The sequence below is a fragment of the Chiloscyllium plagiosum genome, chromosome 16 (genome assembly GCF_004010195.1).
Source record: "Chiloscyllium plagiosum isolate BGI_BamShark_2017 chromosome 16, ASM401019v2, whole genome shotgun sequence".
Lineage (NCBI taxonomy): Eukaryota > Metazoa > Chordata > Chondrichthyes > Orectolobiformes > Hemiscylliidae > Chiloscyllium > Chiloscyllium plagiosum.
In genome coordinates this window covers 16,327,363-16,340,898 of record NC_057725.1, presented here as the reverse complement: position 1 = coordinate 16,340,898, position 13,536 = coordinate 16,327,363, and positions in this window count along the sequence as shown.

Below are 13,536 nucleotides of genomic sequence, written 5' to 3'. Positions count from 1 at the left end.
GTTAGATAGGGTGGACAGGGAGAGCCTTTTTCCAAGTATGGTGATGGCGAGCACGAGGGGGCATAGCTTTAAATTGAGGGGTGATAGATATAGGACAGATGTCAGAGGTAGTTTCTTTATTCAGAGAGTAGTGAGGGTATGGAATGCTTTGTCTGCAACGGTAGTAGATTCGCCAACTTTAAGTACATTTAAGTCGTCATTGGACAGGCATATGGACGTACATGGAATAGTGTAGGTTAGATGGGCTTCAGATTGGTATGACAGGTTGGCGCAACATCGAGGGCCGAAGGGCCTGTACTGTGCTGTAATGTTCTATGTTCTATGCTCTAGAGCATCTGGCTGAAACCCACACAGCCACAGGGAGAACTTGCAAACACAGACAGTCACCCAAGGCTGGAATCGGAACCTGGGTCCCTTGTGCTGTGAGGGAGCAATGCTAACCACTGAGCCATCATGATGCCACTCATTAAAGCAGTAGCCACTATTTTTGAGATAGATGGAATGGCATAAACTAATCTGGGGTGGGAGGCAGAGGGGAGGAGGCAGCATACAGTGAGAGTTACACACTATCACATAAAGCCTCCATACCCAGTTATCCTGAAGTTGCCCAACTCAAGCTTAACTGAGATGTTGTCCATCTTACATTTTGAAGCAAGTTGCAGGGACCAGACAAAGATGGAAGTGAGTTAGTAAGAGTAGAACAGTCAGCTCTGTTTCAGCAGACATGCTCTCACAGTTCAAGTTCAATGGTTAACAATCTGTACCAATGGGAGTGAGAATGTCAGAAGCCTTCAAGTTAAAATCTTGTCTCTAAATGCTTGCAATTTTTCAAAAAGAACTTTGCAAATATTGTCACAAATGTATTCATTATTCAAGAGAGAATTAGGCAAGAAGAGAACTGCAAGTCCGGCAGCCAGAAACAGAGCTGGGTTTACTGAGGCTGATTGGAACTGAGTCTTTCTCTACTACAGAGGAAGGACCTAGCTGTTTGGTGAGTTTTTGGTAGTGCTTAAGGTTTTTTTATGATCTGAATTTTAATAAATCGATGATAAAGCTAATAAAACAAGTAAAATGCAATATAAGTAAATGAATAATGTAAGTGAATAATTAAAATTCTTTAACAATGTTAATTCAGGTGATGTGCCAAGACTGCAACCTGTCGGAGCTCATGGATATTATTGTCTCCGGGGACAAACATGTCTGCAGTTAGATTTTGATGTTTGAACAGGCTTATGAGCAGGATGTTGAACAACAGACATAGCAAGAAAACAGGAAGGGTAAAAATTATTTGGATCTTTGCATCAGAAAGTGGTTTTCCCATTTACCACAGAATTGTGATACAGGAGGAGACATTCACTCTTACCTAATCTTCTGCATTTCCCCATTACACTGTTTCTCTCCAAATAATCATCTCCTGTCATCTTGAATGCCTCAATTGCAACTCCCCGCACCACATTTCCACACCCTAACTATTTGCTGTTTAAATAAGTTTTTTCTCATGTCACTCTTGCTTCATTTGTACATCACTTTAAATTGATGTGCTCTCATTCTTTTTTCTTTCATGAGTTGTAAGAGCTCCCCCCTATCTAATCTATCCAGCCCACTCATGATTTTGAAAGTCTCTATCAAATCTCCCTTCAGCCTTCTCTTGCCAAGGAAACCAGTTCCAATTTTTTCCATCTATCCTCATAACTGGCATTTCTTATTCTTGGCTCCATTTTTCTCAATCAATTCTGCAGTCTCTCCAGTCTATTTTCTACTTTCCTATCAAGTGGCATCTGTACCAATACACAATAACTCTGTTGAGGTCTAACAATGGCCTCGTGATATTATTACAGGAATTTCAACTCAGAGAATGGCTGGGGGCCCAGGTTCAAATCCTGCCACAGCAGATGGTGGAATTTGAATTCAATAAAAAAAGTCTGGAATTAGGAGTCTAATGATGACCATGAATCAATTGTCAGAAAAACCTATCTGTTTCACTCATTCCTTAAGGGAAGGAAAGGGCTATCCTTACCTGGTGTGGTCCATGTGTGACTCCAAACCCACTGCAATGTGGTTGACTCTTAACAGTTCTCTGGGCAGTTCGGATGGGCAATAAATGCTGCCCGGTCAGTGATGGCCTCATCCTGTGAATGAATAATGAATAAATATATTGTGCAAGTTCAACACCACTTCCTTGCTCTTGTACTCTTCACTATTAATTAGCTGAGAACGCTATATGCTGTATTAATTAGAATCAGATAATTAACTGCTCGCTCCATCTGTAATGGCCACTTTCAATTATCCATAAATATATACACAAAGGTACCTCTGCTCCTACACCTGTACTCCCATTTTTGTCTTGACTTTCAATATTCTTCTAACCAATGTGCATTACCTCACACTTCTCTGCATTGAACCTCATCTATCACCTATCTACCCATCTCACCAACATGTCAATGTCCCTTTACAGTTCCACATTGTCCTCCACACAGTTTACAATTCTTCCAAGTTTGGTGTCATCTGCAAACATTGAAATTGTCCCCTGATAGAGTTTAGAAAAAGAGGGAACTTGATTAAAGTATGTAAGATTCTGAATTGTTTTGACAAGGTCACCATTGAAATGGTATTTCCTCTTATGGAATGGCCAATCCTCGGGTGCCCTGTTTTAAAATTAATGGTCAACTTTTCAGGGCAGTGATGTAGTGATTTTTTTTCCTATTGCAGGTCTGTGCAACTTTAGAACTCTGTGCCTTTGAACGTGGTAGAGTGAGGTCATTGAATATTGTTAAGAGAGAAGTGGATAAATTCTTGTTAAACAGGAAAATTAAGTATTGTCAATAATAGATGGGAACATCAAACTCAAAACATAAATGCAACAATTGCAAGTTTATGGTTAAGGAGACCTTAAGCATGTCTACCTTCATTACTCAGACCTTTGAGTATAGATATTAGGACGTATGTTGAGGTTGGACATGACATTGCTAAGGCTTCTTCTGGAGTATTGTGTCCAGTTCTGGTGTTACAGGAAGCTGGAGAGGGTTCAGAAGAGATTTGCCAGAGTGTTGCTGGTAATGAAGGGTTTGACTTAAAGGAGAGACTGGATAGGCTGACATTTCTTTCACTGGAGCAGAGGCAGTTGATAGGAGGTATTTTGGAGGTAGAGCATCTCGAGGTTTATAAAATCATGAGAGGTATAGATAAGGCGAATGGCAGTACCTTTTCCCTAGGACTGCAAATTCTGAAGATTAGAGTCGAAAAGTGTGCCATATATAGTTGGGTATCCTTTCCCTAGGGTGGAACATTTCAAAACCAGGAAGCATTTTTAAAACATTCTGAGGAGAAAGATTTTTAAAAAGACATGAGGAATATTGTGTTTTAAAAACACAGAGTGGTTTGTGTGTGGAATGAACTTCCAGAGGAAGTGGTGGATATGGATACAGCACATTGTTTAAGTACCTGAATGAGAAATATTTAGAAGGAAATGGGTCAAGTGCAGGCAGGTGGATCTAGTTTAATTTGGAATTATGGTCAACATGGACTAGTTGGGACTGAATGGCCTGTTTCTGTGCTGTATGACCCTATGAATGATGGAGCAGGTTTAAGAGTCTGAACAATCTACTTCTGCTCCTATTTCACACAACACCCAGTTACTGCACAAACCACTAATCCCCTCCTTGTTCAAAGATCCAGTCAGGCTTTGAATACTGTACTGAATATTGCTGTGTGCAACATTCCCCAGTGTGGGTAGCACTATCACATGTAGAAAGTTCCTTCATTATTAGGTTGTACACAGTTGGTGTGCTGCCTGCGTTCCTCTGAATGAGTGTGGGCTAATTGCACATCATATGTCGTACATATAATGAACAACTTTACACCCCAATGGGTTTGTGTTTGATTGAAACATGTGTATGTAGACAGCATAGATTTCCTCCAGAGCTTTGAATAAGTATGTGTAAAAATGTGCAAGTATCCATTTTGCTTGATAGGGAAAGTGCATGACGAATTGACATAGTAACCTCCATGTTTAAACGACTTCAGAGTGCCACAAATGGTAATAAAGGTAAATTGGCAAGCATAAATTGAGCAGATATTTAATGTGACTGACACACATTTTCCCTGAACTATATTTAAAATTTTAAATATTATTTAATGGCCCTACTGATCTTGCTTCCATTGTTATATATTTCACTGATTTATACAACTGTCTTGATTCTTATTTTTATTTTAGCTTGCCATCGTTCAAGATGTCCTCATTGCTAATAGCTTTTACAGTGCGAAAGCCAACTGCCCCCCCAATAAAGATGTCAAAATTAAATACTTCTGCCACAAAATTTCAGCTTGCTTTAGCTGTGCTTGACAGTCATTGTACCATCATTTTCAGATCTAACCCACAACATGCCCATCACTGACAGAAACGTGGCCCTTGGCCAGGGACTTTGTCCCCTTACAGAAAACTCTGCCTCTGCTATGCCATTTCAGGAAGACTGTCTATACTGCATGGAAATAGTCTTATCTGCATTTTTCACACTAGCCTTTCTCCTTAGTCCATTAGCACCTCCAGCCATCTGTTAGGACTGAGTTAGAAGGGGTGAACTGATTCATTTCCTTGACATACTCCTCTCCTGGTCACCACAGACTTTAGATAGAAAAAGGGAGATAGTATTTCCAAAGTGTATATACACACATATCCTTTCTGTATATTATTTATGCCATGTATAATTGGTGAAAAATTAGGGACAGTTGGCTAAAAGATAGGAAATAGAGAGTATTTTTTGTATTGGAGACAAGTTGAAAGCAGTATTCCCCAGGGATCCATTTTCGGACCATTCCTTTTTCTGATTTGTATAAATGATTTGGATATTGGGGTTGAGGGCAAAGTCTCTAAAATTGTGGATCATACTAAGCTAGAGAGAATAGTGAATTGTGAGGATGATTCTGACAGAGTTCAGAGGGACATTGATAAGTCGGCCAAATGGGCAAACACTTAGCAGATGAATTTCAATGCAGAGAAATGAGTGGTGATGCATTTTGGTCAAAGGATCATGGGGACACAACTTAGGGTCAATGGTACAACTTTGAGGGGAGAATAGGAGCAGAGGGACCTTGGGGTCCATGTACATGATTCTCTGAAGGTGGCTAGGCATGTTGAAAAGATGTTAAGAAAGCTTAGAGTATCCTTGGATTTATAAGTAGAGGCATCAAGCATTAGAGTAAGGAAGTGAAGCTGCACCTCCATAAATCATTGAGCAGATCACATTTGGTGTATTGTGTTCAGTTCTGGACACCTTTTTTAGGAAGGATGTTAAAGCCCTGGGGCCAGTTCAAGTGAGATTTACTAGAATGATAGCAGGAATGAAGGATTTTAAATACAAGGAAAGATTAGAGAGAACTATTAAAAGGTACCTGACCTTCTTCTAAAGCCCCTCTTTTTCAGGGCTTTTCCTGAGCTCCAACTTAGTTGCACCATATTGACCCCCATGACTTCTTCTATGTCCTAACATTTATGAAAGTATTACAGCAGTACTTTCAGGTTAGTAACATAGAGAAGTAGCTCTAAGTATTTGAACAACGAGCAGCCCAAATGTAGAAACATTTTCCTTTAATTATTGCTGTCAAGCTACCTAAAACTCAGTATCCCTTGAACTGTTCTGAATAACCTAAGAAACATTTTTGCAAAAAGCCCGACCCAATTTACTAAGTGGAATGAGAAGTAACAATTAGCAATGAAACACACTGCTAATCGAACATTCAATTGTGGCATATGTGTAAATAGACATGAGAAATGAATTTCATCACAACAAACCCTTGTATGAAAATATTTCAAAAATGAACTATATCCTCTGATAGCTAGACTGTTACACTCACTTGATTGAAGGGTGTGTATCCTTTATTGTTGTAGGAAATAGCATACAAAGTGCAAGAATAAAAGAAATGGAATGAAATTACAAGGAAGACATCACGTTAGAAATAGTCATGTTGCAAAGTGCCTGCTAAAAAGGTCCTGGCAACAGTGAGCGATTTCACCTCTGCAAGTACAAAATTCAATTGAAAAATTGCCATGGAGCTACATGCACATTTAATGAGGGTAAAATTGTTGAGAAAAGATATATAGGCAACCAAACTCCAAGAAATGCCCCAGAATTGACATTTGGCCAATATTTGGGAAGATTTAGCCAAGTATGTCTCTTTTTGTAGGAGAAAAGTACTGGAATCTGTACTGAAAACCACAAATGCTGGAGGTCTGCTGGTGGAGAAAATATATTCACATTAAGATTCTCACATCTGATCACTTAATCTGAACTATCAACATCTTTTCTTCACCAGCACTCTACACCCCACCACCCCCACAGCTCTGCCCTCCCCTCCCATCCCCACCACACTCATACACACACACTCACAACTATAGCAACTTCAGGTCAGATGAAGAGTCATCTAGACTTGAAACGTTAGCTTGCTCTCTCTCCATGGATGCTACCTGACCCGCTGTGATCTCCAGCATTTGTTGTTTCATGTCGCTTTTTGCGATCAGTTCAGACTCGGAGACTTGTTACACTCATTAGCAAAGTATGTACTACATAATAGGTGCAAAATTGCACCAAGGTGAACATCTAGTTTTGCCCCTGGGGAATTTTACTGTTAGATGTCTGCAAATATTACCCAATTTGTCATTCAGATGATGCAGCTTCAAATAGGAGTGTTCCACTTCAATGAGAAGGAATACAGCTCCTACAAAGCACTCCCAAATAAGATAGAAATTTAACTAAACCAAATCAGAGCTAACTCCTAGAATGAGATGCAGAAATAAGATAAATGGAAAGGTACCTGAAATCACAAGAGTGCAAAGTTATGAACATAATCTACCGACACAGAAATAAAAGAGTTTGTTTGAAAATGTTTCAAATACAAATTAAGGGAAAAGTGAAGTAACTCCACAGAGGCTGGTGTCCCATCACCAGGTCACCCTTTATTTACGCATGGATAGTATTTGATACAAGTTAGGCTTCCTCAGAGCTAGATCTCAGAGTGAATAGAACCTTAATCTTAGCAGGACTTATACACTTAATGGTAAGGTCCGAGGGAGTGTTGCTGAACAAAGAGACCTTGGGGTGGAGGTTCATAGCTCCTTGAAAGTGGAGTGGCAGGTAGATAGGATAGTGAAGAAGGTGTTTGGTATGCTTTTCCTTATTGATCAGAGTATTGAGTACAGGAGTTGGGAGGTCATGTTGCGGCTGTGCAGGACATTGGTTAGGCTACTATTGGAATATTGTGTGCAATTCTATCGGAAAAATTGTGAAAGTTGAAAGGGTTCAGAAAAGATTTACAAGGATGTTTCCAGGGGTGAAGGGTTTAAGCTATAGGGAAAGACTGAACAGGCTGGGGTTGTTTTTCCTGGAGCATCGGAGGCTGAGGGGTCACCTTATAGAGATTTACAAAACTATGAGGGGCATTGATAGGATAAATCGGCAAGGTCTTTTCCCTATGGTGGGGAAATCCAGAACTAGAGGGCATAGGTTTAGGGTGAGGGGGGAAAGAAATAAGAGACCTAAGGGCAACTTTTTCACACAGAGGGTGGTGAGTGTATGGAATGAGCTACCAGAGGAAGTGGTGGAGGCTGGTACAATTGCAACATTTAAAAGGCATTTGATGGGTATATGAATAGGAAAGGTTTGGAGAGATATGGGCCGGGTGATGGCAGGTGGGACGAGATTGGGTTGGGATATCTGGTCGGCAAGGACGGGTTAGACCAAAGGGTCTGTTTCCATGCAGTACATCTCTATGACCCTATAACCTCTGATACTCCTGTTATTATCTGTCAACCAAGGCTCCCAGATTGGGGCTGTTAATTTGGTCCAATTGGCAAACTCATTCTGTGAGTTCCACCTGGCTGACCCTGTACAATCACTACAGGAAGTATGGTAGGTAACCCTAACCCTTCCTCACCCTCTCTTTATCTGCAGCTCCCCCATCCCTATCTCCATTCCTGAAAAAAGGCTATACCCCAAACATTGGGTTATTCATCTCCAGATGTTGCCTGGCTTGCTGTGTTCTTCCAGCCTCCTGCCTGTCTATTTTGGATTCCAGTTTCTGCAGTTTCGTTTTTTTAAAAATCTCATTCATTCCAGCAGGAAATGGATGGACTCAGACCAGCAAGCTATTTTACACTTTAAATCAGATTCATTTCCAATGAAGTCAATTTGATCTCATTGGATGGGTTAAAGAAAAAAAAACTTTAAGATGTGTTCCTCAAACTTTTAAATCATACAAGTCATAGGTTGAATGTTGCTGACATGTGGGAGGTCGAAAGGGAAGGGTCCAGTGAAATTGTGGTGAGCATGGTTGATTCAGGTCTCCCAACATTACGTCATTAACTGCGAGTAGGCTGTGGAATTCCATAATTGAAAGTTCTCTTAAGAGCAATTTTATTGCACTGTTGGCATTTTGATGACTGGAGGGTAACTTGCCATTTTGTGGGGAGGCCAGATGGGAGTGGGAAGTACATAGGCTTCATAGACCACAACTACTTCCTCCAGAAGATTTTCCTTTCTGAGTTCAAACTCAAGAGTCTTTAATTCTTTTATTTGGAAATATTTGTTTGTGATCTTGAGGGCTCCTACATTCCTCGGCAGTATCTGCCTCTTCCAATGGTGCTACCAAGGCTCCAGAGTTGCCCACTCTATGACTGGTCCCACAGACAATGAATTAGAAACCTTCTTGCCAGGTAGGTCCTGTTGCCAGAAAGTTCAGACATGGCCCTGACCTTTTACCTCGACTTGAGTGCCTACTTGCCAGTAAAATTCAGACTTTGTTGAAATGCATATTCAAAAAGGTCTGAAAGCTATTTAACTTCATGTATTCCCCATGCTACATTGCATAGAATTAAGGCGGTATTCTATGAAACAGGACGAGTGTGTTGAAAAACCACGATGTATGTTTGGTGATTAACAGATTATCCAATTAAATAATAATTTATAAATGATAGCTGTAGAATATTCAAGTCACAAATGCTGCTCCTGGTTTTGTATTATTTCCCACTGAGCACACGCATGATTCATTTTTAAATATGGGAAAGGCTTCTAGAAACTGGTTATTTTGCCTTGAAGCATATCATGAAGCCTTTTTTGTCTGATGTTTAGATTTACAGTCCCTACAGTGTAGAAACAGGTCATTTCGCCCAAAAAGTCCACACTGATCCTCCGAAGAGCATCTCACCCAGACCCATTCCCCTACTCTATTACTCTACATTTCCCCTGACTAACATACCTAACCTACACATCCCTGAACACAATGGGCGATTTAGCCTGGCCAATTCACCTAACCTATGCATCTTTGGATTTTGGGAGGAAACCCACGCAGACATGGGGCAAATGTGCAATCTCCATACAGACAGTCGCCCAAGGCTGGAATCAAACCAAGGTCCTACTGAGCCACTGTGCTGCCCATGACACCAAAAACCCTTTCTAGTTAAAGTTCAAAACTTACTTTATTGAACGAAATATTAAGAAATGTTTCTGCTCTGTGCTAGTTTCAGAACTTAATTTGGTCTTTATTTAATCATTTGAAAATTAATGCTCAACCTTTTTCCAGGACAAAGTTATTGAAAATCCTGAACAATACATTTTTTTGCCTTTCCTATTTAAAACTTCAGTTGACCATTATCTATTGCAGTGAGTTCACACATATAACATATATATTTATTCTTCACATGAATTCCCTCATGAAATCCAAGACAAGAAGATGAGACTGAATGAGTATAAATCCATCACCCCTGTCATTTAAGATCCTTTCCTCTCTGATCTTTAACCACTGAAAGAGATGTTCAGTGGTTTATGTATGAATGTGACAGGATTTGTACAATGGGTTTTGAAAGTGCTTTTTTTTTGCTCTCAATACAATACTTGTGATGTTCTATTCATTTTAGCCCCATTTCAAAACATCCTCCTTTTCAACAATCCTGCAGCTTGTGTGTTTTCTTTTTTTTCTCTCTGACTGACAGACAGGGAAAGGATTCCACAACTAATTTACAAAACCAGTTATCTCCAGTATTTTTGTTAAGGTGGTCCTGCCTATTAAGCTGAAAGGTTGTTTTTACATTACAGTCCATACTTTACAACTGGCAGAAACTAAAGGAAGCTTTCTGTTATGCTGTTATTTGAGGCTTTATGAGCACTTGCTATTCAAAAGGGAATATATATTTCCAAGTCCCATGTTTTGTAACATTCATAATAACTGCATTTACTACAAATAATGGAAAATCATTTTCACTATCGAATACTTTCACACTGGGGTACGATTAGCTCAGTTGGTTGGATAGCTGGTTTATGGTTCAGACTGATGCCAACAGCATGGGTTAAATTCTTACATTAACTGAGTTAAAAATCACACAACACCAGGTTATAGTCCAACAGGTTTAATTGGAAGCACACTAGCTTTCGGAGCGACGCTCCTTAATCAGGTGATAGTGGAGGGCTCGATCGTAACACAGAATTTATAGCAAAAAATTTGCAGTATGATGTAAGTGAAATTATACATTGAAAAATTGATTGTCTGTTAAGTCTTGCATCTGTTAGAATACAGTGATAGTCACAACTGGTGTTGTGTGATTTTTAACTTTGTACACCCCAGTCCAACACCGGCATCTCCAAATCCAATACATTAACTGAGGTTGCTCTGAAGGATTTCCCTTCTCAGCCTCTCCCCTTTCCTGTGATATGCTAACCCTTAGATTTAACCAACACTAGTTACTTCATTCTCTGCCTCATGAGAAAGCAGCCCTACGTTCTGGTAAGACATTTGTCAACGTTACGTTTTGTTAAGAACCCAACTTGCATAGACAAACAAACAGTTTCCTTAACATGGAAACTATTTACGCAGAGAATATCTTCATGTGTTAGGAAAGCAAAACTGTTGCTTCGCTGATAGAAAATAATGCATGGCCCAAGTCTCCAAGTTGAATTTTTGTCTATTTTATTGTGGTCACCTATAAAAATTGGGATGATACCGACATGTGGCCATGACAACAGAATTATGTAAGATGTTTGGAGTCACAGAATGGTTACAGAACAGAAGGTGGTTATATGGCCCATCATCTCCATGATGGCTTACTGCAAGAGTACATCACTGTGGCCCTCCAAATCTTGTCTCTTCAGATAATAACCCATTTCTTTTTCAAAAGGTATGATTGAGACTGCTTTCACCACATATATAGGCAGCATAATCCTGATGTTCATCACTTACACTGAAAGCTGTTTTCCTCAATATTTTTTACAGAAATTTGAATTCTGTGATAAAAAGAAGTCACAAAGAGGGATAATGGATACAAAAGCCAGCATGTCTTAAGAATACAATGATGACAGGGAGAAACGCTGAATCAGTGAACTGTTACTATGTAGGAGGATGACATTCAGCTTATCATGTCAGTACCAGCTTTCCAAAAGATTAACATGACCAACTGTGCTCTTTCCCCATAACTCTGTGCATTTCTGTTCAAATATTCATCTGATGTCCTCTTCAATGCCTCAATTTAACTTGTCTCCACTACACTTTCAAGCAATACATTCTCAGGCCGAGCCACTCACTGTGTGAAAAGCTTTTGTCACTTCTTTATTTCTAAATCTCTACCCATTTGTTCTCGATCTTTTTACGAGAAGGAACAGCTTCTGTCTAGTGTGTCCATACTTCTCATTATTTTGTAAACTTCAATCAAATCAGCTCTTAGCCTTCTCCTCTCCAGGGGAAACAGCCCTGACTTCTGCAATTTATCTTCCTAACTCAACTGTCTCCACCCTGGAAACATTCTCCTAAACCTGTTCTGCATTCTCTCCAGCTGAGGTAAAAGTAGTGTTTAATACAAGTTCAGCATTATTTCCCTGCTCCTGACATCTCTGTCACTATTAATAAAAGCTAAGGATGCTCAAGACCCTCTTACCCAGGCTCTCCATTTGTCCTGTAATTGTTAAATGACTTCTGCACATTATTATGACACTGAGTCAGACAGCTGAACCAAATTTGCCTTCCCACCTCTGCATTTGCAACAGGGTAAAATTGAACCAATGAGCTCTTCAGTAGTTACTTGATGGTTCCTAACCAGACTTTTGAATACCAATCCCAGATTTTGTGAATAAATAATTCCAGACACTGGCTTGTTTATCTCAAAATAAAAATTTAACCTAATGAATACACAATGATTTCAGCAGAGGAAAGAAGGTAAACTGATTAATGTCTATGCTCTAGATCCATAGCATTTGCTTTCAGCACCCATCACACAAAAGACAAACAAATGAACATAGCTAAGGGATAAATAAAAGAAAATAAAACTGGTCAGATTAAACAATTGGCTTTTATGACATGTCAAGCTTTCTGTGGCCAGTTTGGGTCACCTGATTAGTTCACATAGGTAAAGGCATTAGTATTTCTCACTCAGCTTTCTACTCTTTGGACTTCTGGAAGCTGATGGAGGAGATTAGGCAGAGAGCTTTCAAATGCTCGTGTTGTGTTTTCAGCAGCCAAGTTCATCGCCCCCAGAAACGCTGTTCAAAAACGGCCCCAGCTTTAATTCTGCTCTGTTAGACTGATCATCTCTTCCTGAGGCCTCGATTATCAAATAACATCCACGATCTGCTTGAACATAGAATCTCTTCCAGACTTGCCAGAACCAATTCCCAGATACTGACTTCATTAATAGCCACCTTCTGGTCTCTGTTCAAGCACAATGCTCTTCCCAAAGCCACTCTATCTGGAGGAACACTTTTGTTGAGGATACAGCCTGCAGGTAGCCTCCAGGCCTGGTCTCACAAACAAATAAGAGCTTATTTGGTCTTTCTTTTTCCAGCAAATTTTCAGTAAGCCCATAAGGCATCTTCAGCTCCAAAACAAAATTGATAAAAAAAGAGTAATAAGAAAAATAATGAGAAATCTGTGAGGGTTCTAAAAACATTATACACCCAGGTCTCCCAAATCCTTCAGTGTTGTAATGATTTACAGCCTTTCTCCATTTAAATAATATTCAGCTCTTCTATACCTCTAGCCAAAATACATAAACTTCATTTTTTGTCTACTAAATTTCCGCATACATGTTTAAGCTGGTTTTATCCTTTTTTCAGACTTTGAAATCCCAAACACTTGCTTCCACCTCCCCACCCCTCCACATACACTTTTGTATTATCTTCAAACATAGTGATACTACATCACTTTCCTCATCTAAATTATGAAGAGTATTATAAATAATTGTGGATCCAGCACTGACCTTCGGGGCACTATAGGATCCACCTGATGATTGGAGGAAGAACACCTCCTCTTCCACCTTGCGACCCTCCAACCACACGGAATCAACATCGATCCCACCAGTTTCCTTATCTCGCCTCCCCCCACCTCATCCAGATCGAACCCTCCACTCAACACTGCCCTCTTGAACTGTCCTACCTGTCTATCTTCCTTCCCACCTATCTGCTCCACCCTCTCCTCTGAGCTATCACTATCATCCTCCACCTGCATCTACTTATTGCCTTCCGAGCTACCTTCCCCCCAAACCGCCACCCTTCTATTTATCTCTTG